We start from the raw sequence: 13,369 nt of genomic DNA on the forward strand, positions 1-13,369 counted from the left end.
CTATGTTTAGTTTATATTAGTTAAGTTTCAGTTGTTGTTGTTTTAGTTTATGTTGTTTTAAGTTTAAAATGTTGTTGTTTTAGTTTTCGATAATGAAATAACATTTTTATTAATATCACATCAATCTATATCTATTCTGCTTTTGTTATAAAGTTTTACTTAAGTTTCTTATGTAGGATAGGAAACATATCAATAGTTGGTTCTAGAATAGTTTTAATTAGGAGTTAAGTTATTTATAAATTATAAGTATTTCTTATTTTGAATTGTTTAGAGTCTAACAAATCATATCTATAAATATGGTTTCTCTATTATTATTCTGTATGAACCAACCCATTATTATTATTATTTGATTATTATTCAAGAATCTTTTAGTTGAGTTGTTTTTGTTATTACATATCTTTATACTCTAAATCTTCATGTTTTTTTTAACATATTGTTCTAATTCGTTCAATCTTATAATCTCCATTCTTTTTTACTTCTATAACTTTTTTCTACATTAATTGGTATTCAAAGTCGTACTTTATAGATTCCTATCTAGAAAGTGATTCATCGCCACCTTATTTTTATTTGCTCACCACCTCATCACTATCAATTTTTTTTCACCATCAAATCGCTTCCACTTATTTTTTACCTTCAAACTCAAGATAAACAAAAAATCCATCCAACACCTATATATCACCACAAATACATTTGCGATATGTATAATTTTTATTTTGTGGTAATAGGTGTTGGATGATTTTTATTTTGTTTATGTGAGTTGAAGGTAAAAGTAAGCGGAAACGATTTGATGGTGAAAAAAAATGCCCCTACACTTTATTCAGGTATATTTTGAACATATTTTGAAATTATCAATATTTCGATCCTTAACATATAATTTTGAATTTTTCAAAAACTAATCCGACAAAATTCGGAGATTCCGTTCGAATTCCCGAGCTATGGTTCTAATGTAATTAGAATTGTTACAATGATAAACTTGCATTCATCAATAACAGTACAAAAAAAAACTAAAAACCCTAGAATTTGCATGTATACATTATACAAATTATAAAATAGACTGAGTGTTAAAAATTTTGAATATTCAAAAAAATTCAATTGCATCCGATTTATATTTTTTTTGAAGTTTGTCGAAAATTCCAATTCGCTGGAAAAAATGTTACCATTTCGAAAACATGAATCATATCAGATTGGCATGACATATTAGGTTATGAAAAATTTGAGAATTAATTATGTAAATCCATATCATAATCCGATCCGAAGCCTGAAACACGCCCCCATAAAAACACATTTTTTATTTAAGGCTAATAAACAAAATATCTAATGTTTCGGGTTGAAAAAAACCACCAAGTTATGCCATTTTTTAACTGGAACCAGTTTAGGGGTTTTCTTTAACTAAAATCAACCCGAGGTAGTTCCAACTCACGTTCAAATTTGAACCAGGTACACTATAACTCAAACACAGCCTTATAAATAGGACGAGGGGCTTTTCATTTCCTCACAACTTTCACAAGTCACAACTTCTTAAAATGGCCCCATTTAACAAAGCAGCTGAGTTAAAGTTTAGGCAAAAATGGTTGGGCAAAAAGACTACAATACACTTTTAGAGCCAAATATTTGAAGCCGTTAAATCCCAAGTTGTCATCACCACCTCCACAGTTGCCCTGGTTACATTTCTATTTAGCCTACCTATATTTTGTAACCTTAAAACTGTGTGTAGGGTTCTATTAGCAGGTGCTAAAGTGTTTTACTGTCTGAGTTCCTTAGGAAATGTAGTTATCATTTGGGAAAATGGTAGGCTACTTTATTTGTTTTATAAAAATGATAAATCAGCTAAAAGCTTGAGAGTCAGAGAATATCCACCGAAAACAAACGATCAACTCATTTGTATTGTTGGAAAAGTTAGAGAGGAACAGTACTAAAACAACACTGAAGTATGTGGGTATCGAACTGATGCAGGTGGTTTTCTCCCTGTTTTTTACCTTCACCTATGGTGTTCTCTTGTTCATGTACATTCATGATAAGAAGTGTGAGAAGTGAAATGGAGAAGGAGAAGAGAAATGAAGAAGAAGTTACTCGGAGAAGAAGAGTCTAACTCTACTACTACTACTATGTTTAGTTTTTGTTGTTTTTAAGTTTCAATTGGTGTTGTTTTATGTAATAGCTACTTTTGTAAAACTAGAGTGTCGTTGACTACTAAGAATTTAATAGTCACTGACAAAGTTAACTACTTAAGCACTTAAACCATTAATTGATACTACTATGTCTATATATATTTACATAATCTAGTCTACAAGTCTACAACAATTTAACAAATTGTTAACTTTCTATAATATTATAAGTCTATATAACCCTACTATCATGCTATCATGTGAAGAAAAGTATAAAATATTAACATTGAAAGTAAAAAATTACCTTATTTTGTTTTGTTATATATTTATTTTTTGTTTTTTATAATAGAATTTTTATTGATAATGATAACGAGTTTTACAAATAATTAGGACAAGCGCTATATATGTCTATATATATTTACATAATCTAGTCAATAAGTCTACAACAATTCAACAAATTGTTAACTTTATATAATACTATAAGTCTATATAACCCTATTATCATGTGGAAAAAACTATAAAAGATTAACATTGAAAATAAAAAAATTACATTGTTTTGTTTTGTTATATATTTGTTTTTTTGTTTTTTTAAATATAAATTTTATTGATAATGATAACGAAGTTTTACAAATAATTAGGGACATGTTACCGTGTCTATATATATCTACATAATCTAGTCCACAAGTCTACCACAATTCAACAAATTGTTAACTTTCTATAATACTATAAGTCTATATAACCCTATAAGTCTATAACGAAGTTTTTACAAATAATTATGACAAGTGTTATGTCTATAAATATATCTATATAATATAGTCTACAAGTCTACAACAATTCAACAAATTGTTAACTTCTTATAATACTATAAGTCTATATAACCCTACTATCATGTGGATAAAACTATAAAAGATTAACATTGAAAGTAAAAAAAATTAACTTGTTTTGTTTTGTTATTTGTTTTTCTTAAGTGAAAATTTTATTGATAATGATAACGAGTTTTACAAATATTAGGACAAGCCTGTAACAAGTTGCACAAGTTTTTTATGAATTTGTTTTTTGTTTAGGTTGAGGTCTGATGCTTGTTTAAGAATTGAGAGTGAAATAAATTAGGGAGAGTTTACGGGTTTGTTATGGGTGATTAGAATTATACAAAATTACCGGTTGAGCTTTGGGCTTTTGGCTATTTGTTTTAGTCTCATTAACCCATCAAACCTTCAAAGACACATTTGTGTCTCTGTAATGGTTTTGGACTCAAAATAAATGATAAATGATAATTTTGTGGCGACAAAAGAGCTTTAAAAAAAAAAAAAAACATTGGTTTATTGAAATGTTTTTTATTAGTTTTTTTTTTCATATTATTATTATTATTTTTTTATTATATTCTCACTTTGATGGGTGAAAGATTGCCTTAAAAAATTAAGGGGAGGGCGAGTATTTATAGTTTGAATATTTTTATAGGCAATTAGTTATGTGGCAGTGAATCTTTTCTAATCTCGGGGTGCGACTGCTCCCACACGCACCCCGTTTATATCCATCTATGCTCTTGTTCATATATATTCATTACAAGAAGTGTGAGAAGTGAAATGCAGAAGGAGATTGAAGAGAAATGATGAAGAAGTTACTTGGAAAAGAAGAGTCTAGCTCTACTACTACTATGTTTAGTTTTTGTTAATATCAATCTAATCTATCTTATCCTTTTGTTCTCGTTGCGTTCACAAAACAATGCAAGTAACAAAGGTCTAGTGAATAAATTAGAATTAATAAAAAGAAAAGAAAAGAATTAGAATTCATATTTCCTTTTCTCTAACTCTAATCAGAATTCATTCAAAGGTAGCTTTTTCAGTCTCGTTTTTTTCATCTTACAGTAACTTATTTTGTTCTACTTTAATATAATTAGAACACCCAATTGTTTAATCAGTTGGCTATGTATCATGCTTGTGTAATTTGATAAGTGGTTTTGGAAGTGTGCTTGATGTCCAAAGTCGTTTATTTGTATTCTGTTTGACATATCATCTTCAGTGACTTACATGAATTGTATTAAGATATAAGAAGCAATCTACTACTGCGTTCAAGCTTGGTTACTTTTTTGAGGAGCATTAGAATATGTGTATGATCGCTTCATATTATGTCATGAGCTGAATTTGAACACACCAAGATTGAATAGCTGGACTCTTTTACCAGTTCTGTTTGCGGTGTGGCCATCTTCATATAACTGTTTAATTGCTCGTTTGTAGCCTTCGACACTTACTGGTTTAGACATCCAGTCAAATGTGAGATGCTCTGGAGCCTGAATCGTCCGAAGATTATAAGATAACCTTTAGTGGTCATTTGTGAATTATTTTCTATGGCAACCGTATACATACATGTTTGAGGACAACTGTTTATTATGCGAACAAACATATATCTGGTATTGGTATGTGCATTCCTTTCTAGTATTTCTTGCCTATGGAAGAAAATTATTGATTTTAAAATAGATTTAAAGTTTCTACGTAAGTAAAGATGCGCGTTGTGCTTGTGTTTCATTTTAAAAATGTAGTGCCAAGTTGATCTTTTGTTATTGTGGTTATCGTGTTATGAATTTTGTGGATTGGAATTATGATTTCGAACCTTCCATGTAGCCTAGCTGTAATTACCTTTCCACTATAATTAATGATTCTTGTGGTATCCATGGCAGGGCAAGTGATCAAAGGATGGGACCAGGGTATCATGACCATGAAGAAGGGTGAAAACTCTTTATTTACAATCCCCCCAGAGTTGGCTTATGGTGAATCTGTACTATGAAGTTGAACTTGAATCCTTTGTCAAGGTATCATAAAGTGAGATTTCTCTTTGTACAGCTCTTGCACTGTGCCTGGTATGGGAGAGTTTAAAATTTTCCTTTTCTATTATTAGGAGTGAGAATCTTGGGACCTGAACACTCCTGAGAAAATTGAAGCTGCTGTTAAGAAGAAAGAGGAAGGAAATGTAGCATTCAAAGCTGGAAAATATGCTTAGGCTTCTAAATGATATGAAAAGGTAAGAGAGTTTATAGTAGGATCGAATCATTTTAGATATGATTTTGTTTTATTGCATCTGACTGAAAATGTCCTTGTAATCAGGTTGAAAAATTATTGAATATGACACCAACTTCATTGAAGAGGAAAAGAAACAGTCCAAGGTTTTAAAGGTAAGCTGCAATCGGAATAATGCAGCTTGCAAGCTGAAGCTAAAAGACTACAAACAAGCAGAGAAGCTTTGCACCAACGTAACTGCGGATAAACTTATACCTACAACTCAAATCACATCAACCAAGGGGGCTAAGGATTAATGTTGCAATGATAATTTGTAGGTGCTAGAAGTTGAGAGTATGAATGTTAAGGCACTCTACTGACGTGCACAACCTTACATCCAGCTGGCTGATTTGGACCTTGCTGAGATCGATATTAGGAAGGCGTTGAAAATTGATCCCAACAACAGGTATGTATTGATCCTTTTTATTGAACTGGCAAATTCTTTGATGTCCAATGTCTCCTGACTGAATGTTTGGCGGGTTGAATCTTTGTGGAATTAGGGACGTAAAGCTCGAGTATAAAGTATTGAAGGAAAAAATGATGGAGTTCAGTAAGAATGATGCTCAGTTCTATGGCAGCATATTTGCCAAGATGAGCAAATTAGAAACGCTTGATACTAATGTAAGTTGCTGACCTTCAATAAAAGAAATTGTGAGGGCCACTTTTCTTTGGTTTGAGTTGACTTTTCTCCTGACGAATATTATCTATCCGCAGACAGCAGCAGCGTAGGCAGCAGAGCTCAAGCGTTGACAGTGAGGTGTGATGGACGATTATGTTCAGTTCATTGGATGTCTTCTGTTTGCTGGGTTGTGTGTCTGGTTGACGCCTTAGTAGTTAGAGCCGCAGAAAGCAGCAGTGTAAGCCGCAGAGCTCAAGCGTTCAGGGGCGGATCCAGGAATTCAAAAACAGGGTGGGCTGCACTCTGTATAGTAAGAAAAGTAATTTTTTGCGATCTTTAAAATTCGGCATACATAACTCAGTGCACCGGCAATTCATACGATAGAGTTACATTAATTACAATACATTGAGATATATAAGCATATTTAGTTAATATACCTACTCTTCTTTATACTTATCGTAATAATTCAGTTTTAAATTAGTACTTACTAGTGTGTTTAAAGTGATGATAATTGCATAAAATTAGTTGGTGAGAAACTTATGTATGTGAACATTTCAACTCACTGCATCCCACATCCCACCATGTGCTTTAAGAGTTTGAACGTACATGTGTTGCCTCTTTTTCAGGAACGAGTATAACAGTTATAGCAGCAGCTAACTACAAACAGTACAAAGTCTAATATTTTCTTTTTGGACAAAATCTAGGGTCCCCCCCCCCCCCCCGGCCCAGATCCACCCCTACAAGCGTTGACAGTGACGTCTGATGGACGACTGTGTTCAGTTCACTGGATGTCTTCTGTTTGCTGTGTGCTGTGTGCTGCGTAGTAGTGTCTCTGGTTGGCGCCTTAGAGTTAGAGCCATAAAATTTCTTAATCTTTGTACTTGTTAGGGTTACGGTCTTGAGTCTATAGTCTTTGTAAAACTCTTCTGATTTTTTATAAAAGGATATTTTTGCCACGTATTTCTGATTATTGATGAAAAGGATATGTTCGCATTACATATTTCTGATTATTGATGAAAGGATATTACTTATTTCCTTCGCTTTATTAGCTCCCTCTGCTCAAGGGGTGGCATCCTGAAATTTAGTGTGTTATCTGCTTGGTTTTTCCCTTTGAAACCAGATTTTATTTGTTAGGTTTATATGTATTGCGATGCTCAGATGTGAAATTTGTGCCATGATGAAGCCCGTTAGATGGATGATCTTGTTTCCTGAGGAAGTAAGAATTACCGAGGTGATACCTCAGAATTCTATGTATTCAAAAATGGTTTGCATTTTCTTTCAGTGCTCAACTGATAGTTTGCTAGGCCCAAGTCATAAGACAGCTGCCTGATGTGGAATGTTTTCCAATAGGTCGCCAAGATTTTTGAGGGATAAAAGTTACAGTCAGAATGCTTGTAACTTCCAGGGCAGGTTGCATAGATTGCATTGAAACTAATGTGCGTACCACATATATGGACACTTCAGAGTACTGTAGCGAGCGGGTCTAGTTCCCCAGATTTTTACCAGATATGGCATCATTGTGTCATCATACTTCATCTTCAAAGTATTACGCTGGAGGTTGAGAGCTGTGATACAATTGGCAATGTGAAAGCAAAGATTCGGGATAAGGAAGGTATCCCACCTGACCAAACTGATCTTTGCTGGGAAGCAGTTCGAGGATGGTAGGACATGGCTGATTATAATTTTTAGAAGGAATCTACATTGCATCTTATCCTTCATCTACGGACGTTGGGGTATGCATATCTTTGTGAGGGCACTCACTGGTAAAACCATCACTCTGGAGGTTGAGGGTTCTGACACATCGACAAAGTGAAGGCAAAGATTTAGGACTGGGAGGAAATTCCACTGGAGGAGCAAAGGCTCATTTTTAGTGGTAAGCAGCTTGAGAATGGCCGTACCCTAGCAGATTATGACATCCAGAAGGAGTCTACATTACATCTTGTCCTTCGTCCACGTGGTGGCATGCAAATTTTTCTTGAAGACCTTAACTGTGAAGGCAAATACTCTAGAAGTTAATAGCTCGAACACCATTGATAATGTAAAGGCTGAGATTCAAGACGGAGGGAATCCCACCTGATCAGCAGAAGCTAATTTTTTCTGGGGAGCAACTCAAAGATGGATGCACTCTGGCTGACTATAATATCCAAATGGAGTCCAGTCTTCACCTTGTTCTCCGCCATTGTGGTGGTTCTAAAAAACGTCTGAATGTTTGGTCTGAGTACTTTTGATTTCTAGATTCTTAAAGAGATGTTAATTTTGTTTCTACTATATCATCTTATGTTGCTGTAACGTCTGTCAATGGTTGTTTGATGTTGTCGTCGTTTTAATGCCTACAAACCAGTGCGACATGGGTTTCAGTTATCCTATCATTGGTCATTTGATCTTTGTTCTACTTTCTCTTGGATATTTGTTGGTTGTTTTAATTTGGTGATCCTGCAAATACACTCAGGATTCAGGAAGTGCTTTCCCGTTATGTCTCTTTTCTACAGCTTCTATGTCTCATGGGTTTTGCTAAATTAGAATCCAGCACCAGCACTAAGTAGTTTACCTCATTGGGTTTAACCGTTTAAGAGATCAATTAGCCAAACTTTGGGTTGCTCCATTTCTAGTGCAAAACGGATTTTGGTCACAAACTCTGACAATTTGCTGAATAACACAAATGCCAGAGCATGTTTGAACAAGTTTGTAAATTTACGAGTATAATCTGCAAAACGTGTCAGCTAAAGGATTATGCACCCTGTAGTCATTTCAAAGTTCATCCAGGGAGAAACCATATTCACTGAAGTTTTCACTGACGCCCTTGTGCGGTTGTGCCCATTGAATTCATTGAGGCCAACAAGTGTTATTCATTGGAACGTCTATGTTTGACAGAAAGCAGTCTTCTAGCAGCTCCCTGTGATCTGCAATTCGTCATCCAAATCATCTTGAATCAGCTTCCTCTGAAGGCATGTTACTAGTTCTCCTTGTATTCTTCTCATGTTTTGTCGAGCCAAAAGTAGTTGGTACCTTTGATCTTGAGCTGGAAAACTCTACTTTTTGATCCCTGAACTTCGTGAGTGAAGTCTTAATATGACTGATTTGGGAGTGGAAAATCTCTCGGATTTCCCAGGCTCACTGCCAACTCTACGAGGTGACATACAAAAGCACGTTGAATAATACGTCAAAATTCTAACTGAATTTATACTCCGGTGACCTGAAGATGAGTTTATCTTTATCAAAATTAGCAGTTTGTAATACATTCTCCAACAGCAAATCACAACTCAAACTATTAGTTTTCTTCATCGAGGGTAGAGACAGTAGAATCAGAGGATCCAACTAAAGAATAACATCTCTTCATGTAAAGAGGACTAGGAAAGTCAGATTGGAAAACATCCCACCTTGTCTTTATAACTAACAACGAGTCACAAACATCCATTTTATCGAGTTTCCAAATCCCAGATGAAACATCGTGTGTACTGAGGGACATCTAAGAATTTTCGCAATCAGAAGACTGCTCATCACAAACCAAACACTTCCATAAGGGTAATCTAAATTTTGTCTTTGGAACAAATGAACAATGATTAAACCGATAGCATTAGCATATGGAGTATATAAAATTATAAATGGATCGGTTTGGCCAAAAGCATTGCTGGACCATGGGGGAATGGGGGCATATGCTAGTAGTAGTCCCAAGTCCCAACCACCAAAAGGGCATACAGTTTAGTGCTATTGCAAAACAATAAGAAAGAGCAGTTAGATAATTCATATCTTGAGCCACATAATTGGATCAAACAAATAAAATGAAAGCTTAAGTACACAGATTGTATGTATCCATTTCAAACCAAGATACTCTAGGCTGTCAGCCACGAGTTCTAAGGAGTTATAACTTTTAAAACTACACTGCGGAGGATAAATGCTAACAAACTACACTTTGCAGTGTGCTTAGTCCCGAAAAAGAATCGTCCAAAACTAAACGAATCCATACATATGTGATTCAGCTAAAACCAAAAAAAAAAAAAAAACTTCATCAATCAAATTGATAAATGAACGCAACAAAGGAGACACCTTTTCCACCATGGCGGCCAGATGAGAGGCAAGAAAAGGTTCACCACTCCATTATAAACATTGGTTTCCAAGAAGAAAAACGAACGCACTTTCATTAGATCCCCTGCAACCCGGCCGCCCCTATGGTGGTGAAGTCTGACTTGCATTATAAACATTGGCTGTCAAATTTTTCATTCGTTCCAAATCAAAGTTCTAAGTTGCAAGCAAAAATTGGCAATGGTAGAATTACAATGTGCGAAGCATAGTGAAATTGGGGATAAAGTTGTTTTGTGATTCCCTGAAACAAGGATCTTTATAAGGTGTGTCTAGATACTGCCTATCCATATGTGTGTTCAAATATCGTCTGTACTTTGATCCTCATATCAGTATTTTCTTCAATGTGTCTCCCATCATGCAGTCTCTCAGAAGTTCTCTTGGCAGTATAAGATGACAAAAGGCTCAGTTGACAGGCTACTGCGGTAGGAAAACTTCCTGGGATCTTTGGAAGCATGAACCTGAGCACTAATAAGATCGGATGTTATTAACCCACTGCTCTGACTACTACCTCTAGAAATATTGGAGGCAGTTGAATCTGCCAACACTGAATCCATGAGATGACTTGAAGAAGGAACAGCAAGCGGAAATGGTGGCCGGAACACGAGCTGATGGAGTGTCAACTCCTGCACTAGGGGAACAGTGATTAATGCTTAGACATTAAGGAAATGGTTAATAAATCCATAATGCAGTAAATTGTTAAAAAAAAAAAGTTCTGTATGGATAAACTTAATCTGACTGAATAATTACAGTGTAATATTAAATGTGTAGTTGAGCTGAAACATTCCGTACCAAGGTCCAAGCTAGTAGATCGCAAAGGTTTGTCAGATATATCCAAACCTCTCAGCATGCTTTCAATAACACTAACTTTTTGTTTACTTGCATGCAGCACACTTTCAAGACTTCTCTCAGTACCTTTTCCTAAAGATTTTGCTTGCGATAAAACAAGACCAGAAGAGAGAGGTGTACCTGAGGGCAGAGTGTGCTCCTGTCATTGCAACAATTGCAGAAGTTCCGTACCCAGGTACGATAGAACTAGGTGTTTGGGATGGAGTACGCAATGATTAATTGCACCCCTCTATCACGAAGTGAAGGAGAAGCATATCTCCTGTGGACACGGGACACCACCTTCTTCATTTATAACCTATACGGAAATGCATCACATCAAACACTGAGTTTTCGTACCTTGTTCGTATCATTAACAAGGGATCCCATGAATAGATGGAAACAAATACCCTTTGAATGACGGGATCAAAAGATGAGAATGGATGCCTGGAACATTCTGGCCAGGTTTTTGTAAACATCCGATAACAAGTTCTCGCAGTTGATCGCACCTGAAAAGTTTCATTTCCCACTAGGTTTATATTAACTGAAACTACCGTAAAACAAGATGTAATAATAATTTTTAAATACATAATTAAATCAAATGGCTAAACCACAAGGTCGGAAGCAAAAAACAACCAACTATAAACCGAAAACACACTTGTCTTTACTTATTTTACGCAGGTAAAGCTTCACTAACGGATGAATTCACCTTAAATCATCAGGATCTTTATTTCTAACTAACACATGCAAAAGTAAAAAAACAAATGAATGAAAAGCTTTAAGACCAAAATTTAAAGGTGTTAACAAACTTGGTTCTCTTAACCGAAATCGTGTACATAAATGTGTGCACACTCATTTCCGCAAAACACGGAATTAGGACATAGAAGGATATATAAAATCCTATTCAACTAGCTGCATGTACATTTGTCTCCCCCTAAAACTTTACATATAAGATTTTACTAGACCCAACACCCTGATAGTCTTAGTTAGAATTCACAATTCTCATATAAAATTGTAGTGATCATAACCCATCAACCTAAAAAAATAATACCTCACTCATTGTGTCTGCCACACAGCACTTTATTAGATCTTCATATATAAAGATCAGCTGCTTGTTGCATTTGCCCAGTACTCAAGTATCAGAAGTGCATAGTCACAACACCTGCAGCATGTAATGTAATTATTTATTAAATAAAAAAAAAAAAACTTCCACCTTAAACAAGAAGCACAGATAAATATACCTAGCAGGGAGTACTGCATTGCGGTCATTTTTAGCACAATCACCAATTCGAGGGAGCACACATGCAACTTTGCAGTTACGCAACATCTGAAATATGAATATTATTTTTATGAAAAGTAGCATATAGATTAAAAGAAAATAGAAAATTATAGAAGCAGTTTAGTATAGTACCGTCTTTATGCAGTTGTCTGCAGATTCAGCAATCACATCTTCACAAGTACAGTTATGACGACAAGCTTGAAAAGAACCTGAAAGCAAGATTACAATGTCAACAGAAATAGTAGCAGATAGAGAGAGAATTTGTCCAAGAAAATCTCCCAGAAGCACAACAGATGGTAGCGCAAGCCTACAGAGAGAATCCCAACTCACTTTATTTAATAATGAATGAATACTGAAATGAAGAAAAAGGGAAGGACCTCTTGTTGCCAGGGTACAATTGACCAACTGATTTCTTCTTTCTACTTGTTATATCTTCTTCTCGTTCAATTGGTGTTCTGTAAAACACGAAATCTTCTTCATCATCCAGCAAAGACAGTGTTGGTAATAATTGGGCAGCAATGACAATGTTGCAATTTGCGAAAAAAAAATACAATTGTTGAAGTGACGTGAGTTGTTGTTGTTGGTGTTGGTGTGCTTGAAACTCTACAATTGCTTGGAAAGACACCATCTTTACGTACGTTTATAAGAAAGAAGAAAGGATTTTTGCATTAATAATGCATGCATGGTTTCGGTAGTCATAGAAAAAAAAAAAGAAGAGTCGGTGGTTGGGTGGGCACCATCTTTACGTTGGACTAGTAATCACAGTTCGAGTTTGATTAGGAAATTAAGGATTTTTATCTTTATTAATCTGGCCTGCTGCGTGAGTGTATTAGAGGAAGAAGAAAAAAATTCTCCAACCACTCCATAGGGTTTTTTTTTAAACTTTTTTTGTTTCTTCTTTTAAATTTTAATTAGCAAAAATTTGATTCCTAGATTTCTATATTGTGCCATACGTTTATATTGTGCAGATATATTATGAATATAACACGATGCCTACCCTGGGTTCAAGCATGTGTAAACAAAACTGAAAATGGAGACTCTCTCCCTTCTGACGTAATTGCCGACATTCTTAGTAGACTTCCTGCCGAGCGTATACATCATCTCTGTAGGGGAGTGATATTCTCTATCCAGCACGCGCTTAGCAGGGTGGAACTAACGCACCGACCTGTGGTATCAGGTCGCATCCACGAACCAGTATCGCACCACAAGACAGGTCGCAACATCACGCGAACTACACCTGGCTGTGACACAGACTTCCTATCCATAAGCAATCATGACTCAAGGAGTACCTGCACTAATCCTGACTGACAGTCACTGATCACGGCCGCAAGCTACTTGCCCAGACTGTCACTCCTCATCATCACAGCAGACCTATGTAGATATTTCTCACGTGCTCCTATGATCCTCACCCTAC

At 35.4% G+C, this 13,369-nt stretch overlaps 3 long non-coding RNA genes across 17 annotated transcripts; 1 reads left to right on the forward strand and 2 right to left on the reverse strand.

Annotated features, from left to right (window-relative positions):
- The first annotated feature begins 3,490 nt into the window (after positions 1-3,490).
- Positions 3,491-8,166, forward strand: LOC147506719 (uncharacterized). 15 transcript variants are annotated; one of them, XR_015193881.1, is made up of 8 exons: positions 3,491-4,911; positions 4,998-5,120; positions 5,204-5,349; positions 5,434-5,561; positions 5,656-5,776; positions 5,870-6,093; positions 6,401-7,005; positions 7,125-8,166. It is a non-coding gene; the product is annotated as an uncharacterized LOC147506719 (long non-coding RNA). The 15 variants fall into 15 exon arrangements; XR_015193882.1 differs by having other exon boundaries at positions 6,401-6,990; XR_015193878.1 differs by having other exon boundaries at positions 3,497-4,911; positions 6,909-7,005.
- A 1,129-nt stretch (positions 8,167-9,295) lies between these two features.
- On the reverse strand, positions 9,296-11,296 carry LOC147506720 (uncharacterized). The gene is made up of 3 exons (XR_015193898.1): positions 11,087-11,296; positions 10,821-10,995; positions 9,296-10,477 (listed from the first exon to the last, which is right to left on the reverse strand). It is a non-coding gene; the product is annotated as an uncharacterized LOC147506720 (long non-coding RNA).
- Positions 11,297-11,789: 493 nt separating this feature from the next.
- Positions 11,790-12,536, reverse strand: LOC147506721 (uncharacterized). Its single transcript, XR_015193897.1, has 4 exons — positions 12,333-12,536; positions 12,088-12,164; positions 11,918-12,003; positions 11,790-11,838 (listed from the first exon to the last, which is right to left on the reverse strand). It is a non-coding gene; the product is annotated as an uncharacterized LOC147506721 (long non-coding RNA).
- Positions 12,537-13,369: the final 833 nt, after the last annotated feature.

Source organism: Coptis chinensis, chromosome 4 (assembly GCF_015680905.1).
Source record: "Coptis chinensis isolate HL-2020 chromosome 4, ASM1568090v1, whole genome shotgun sequence".
NCBI lineage: Eukaryota > Viridiplantae > Streptophyta > Magnoliopsida > Ranunculales > Ranunculaceae > Coptis > Coptis chinensis.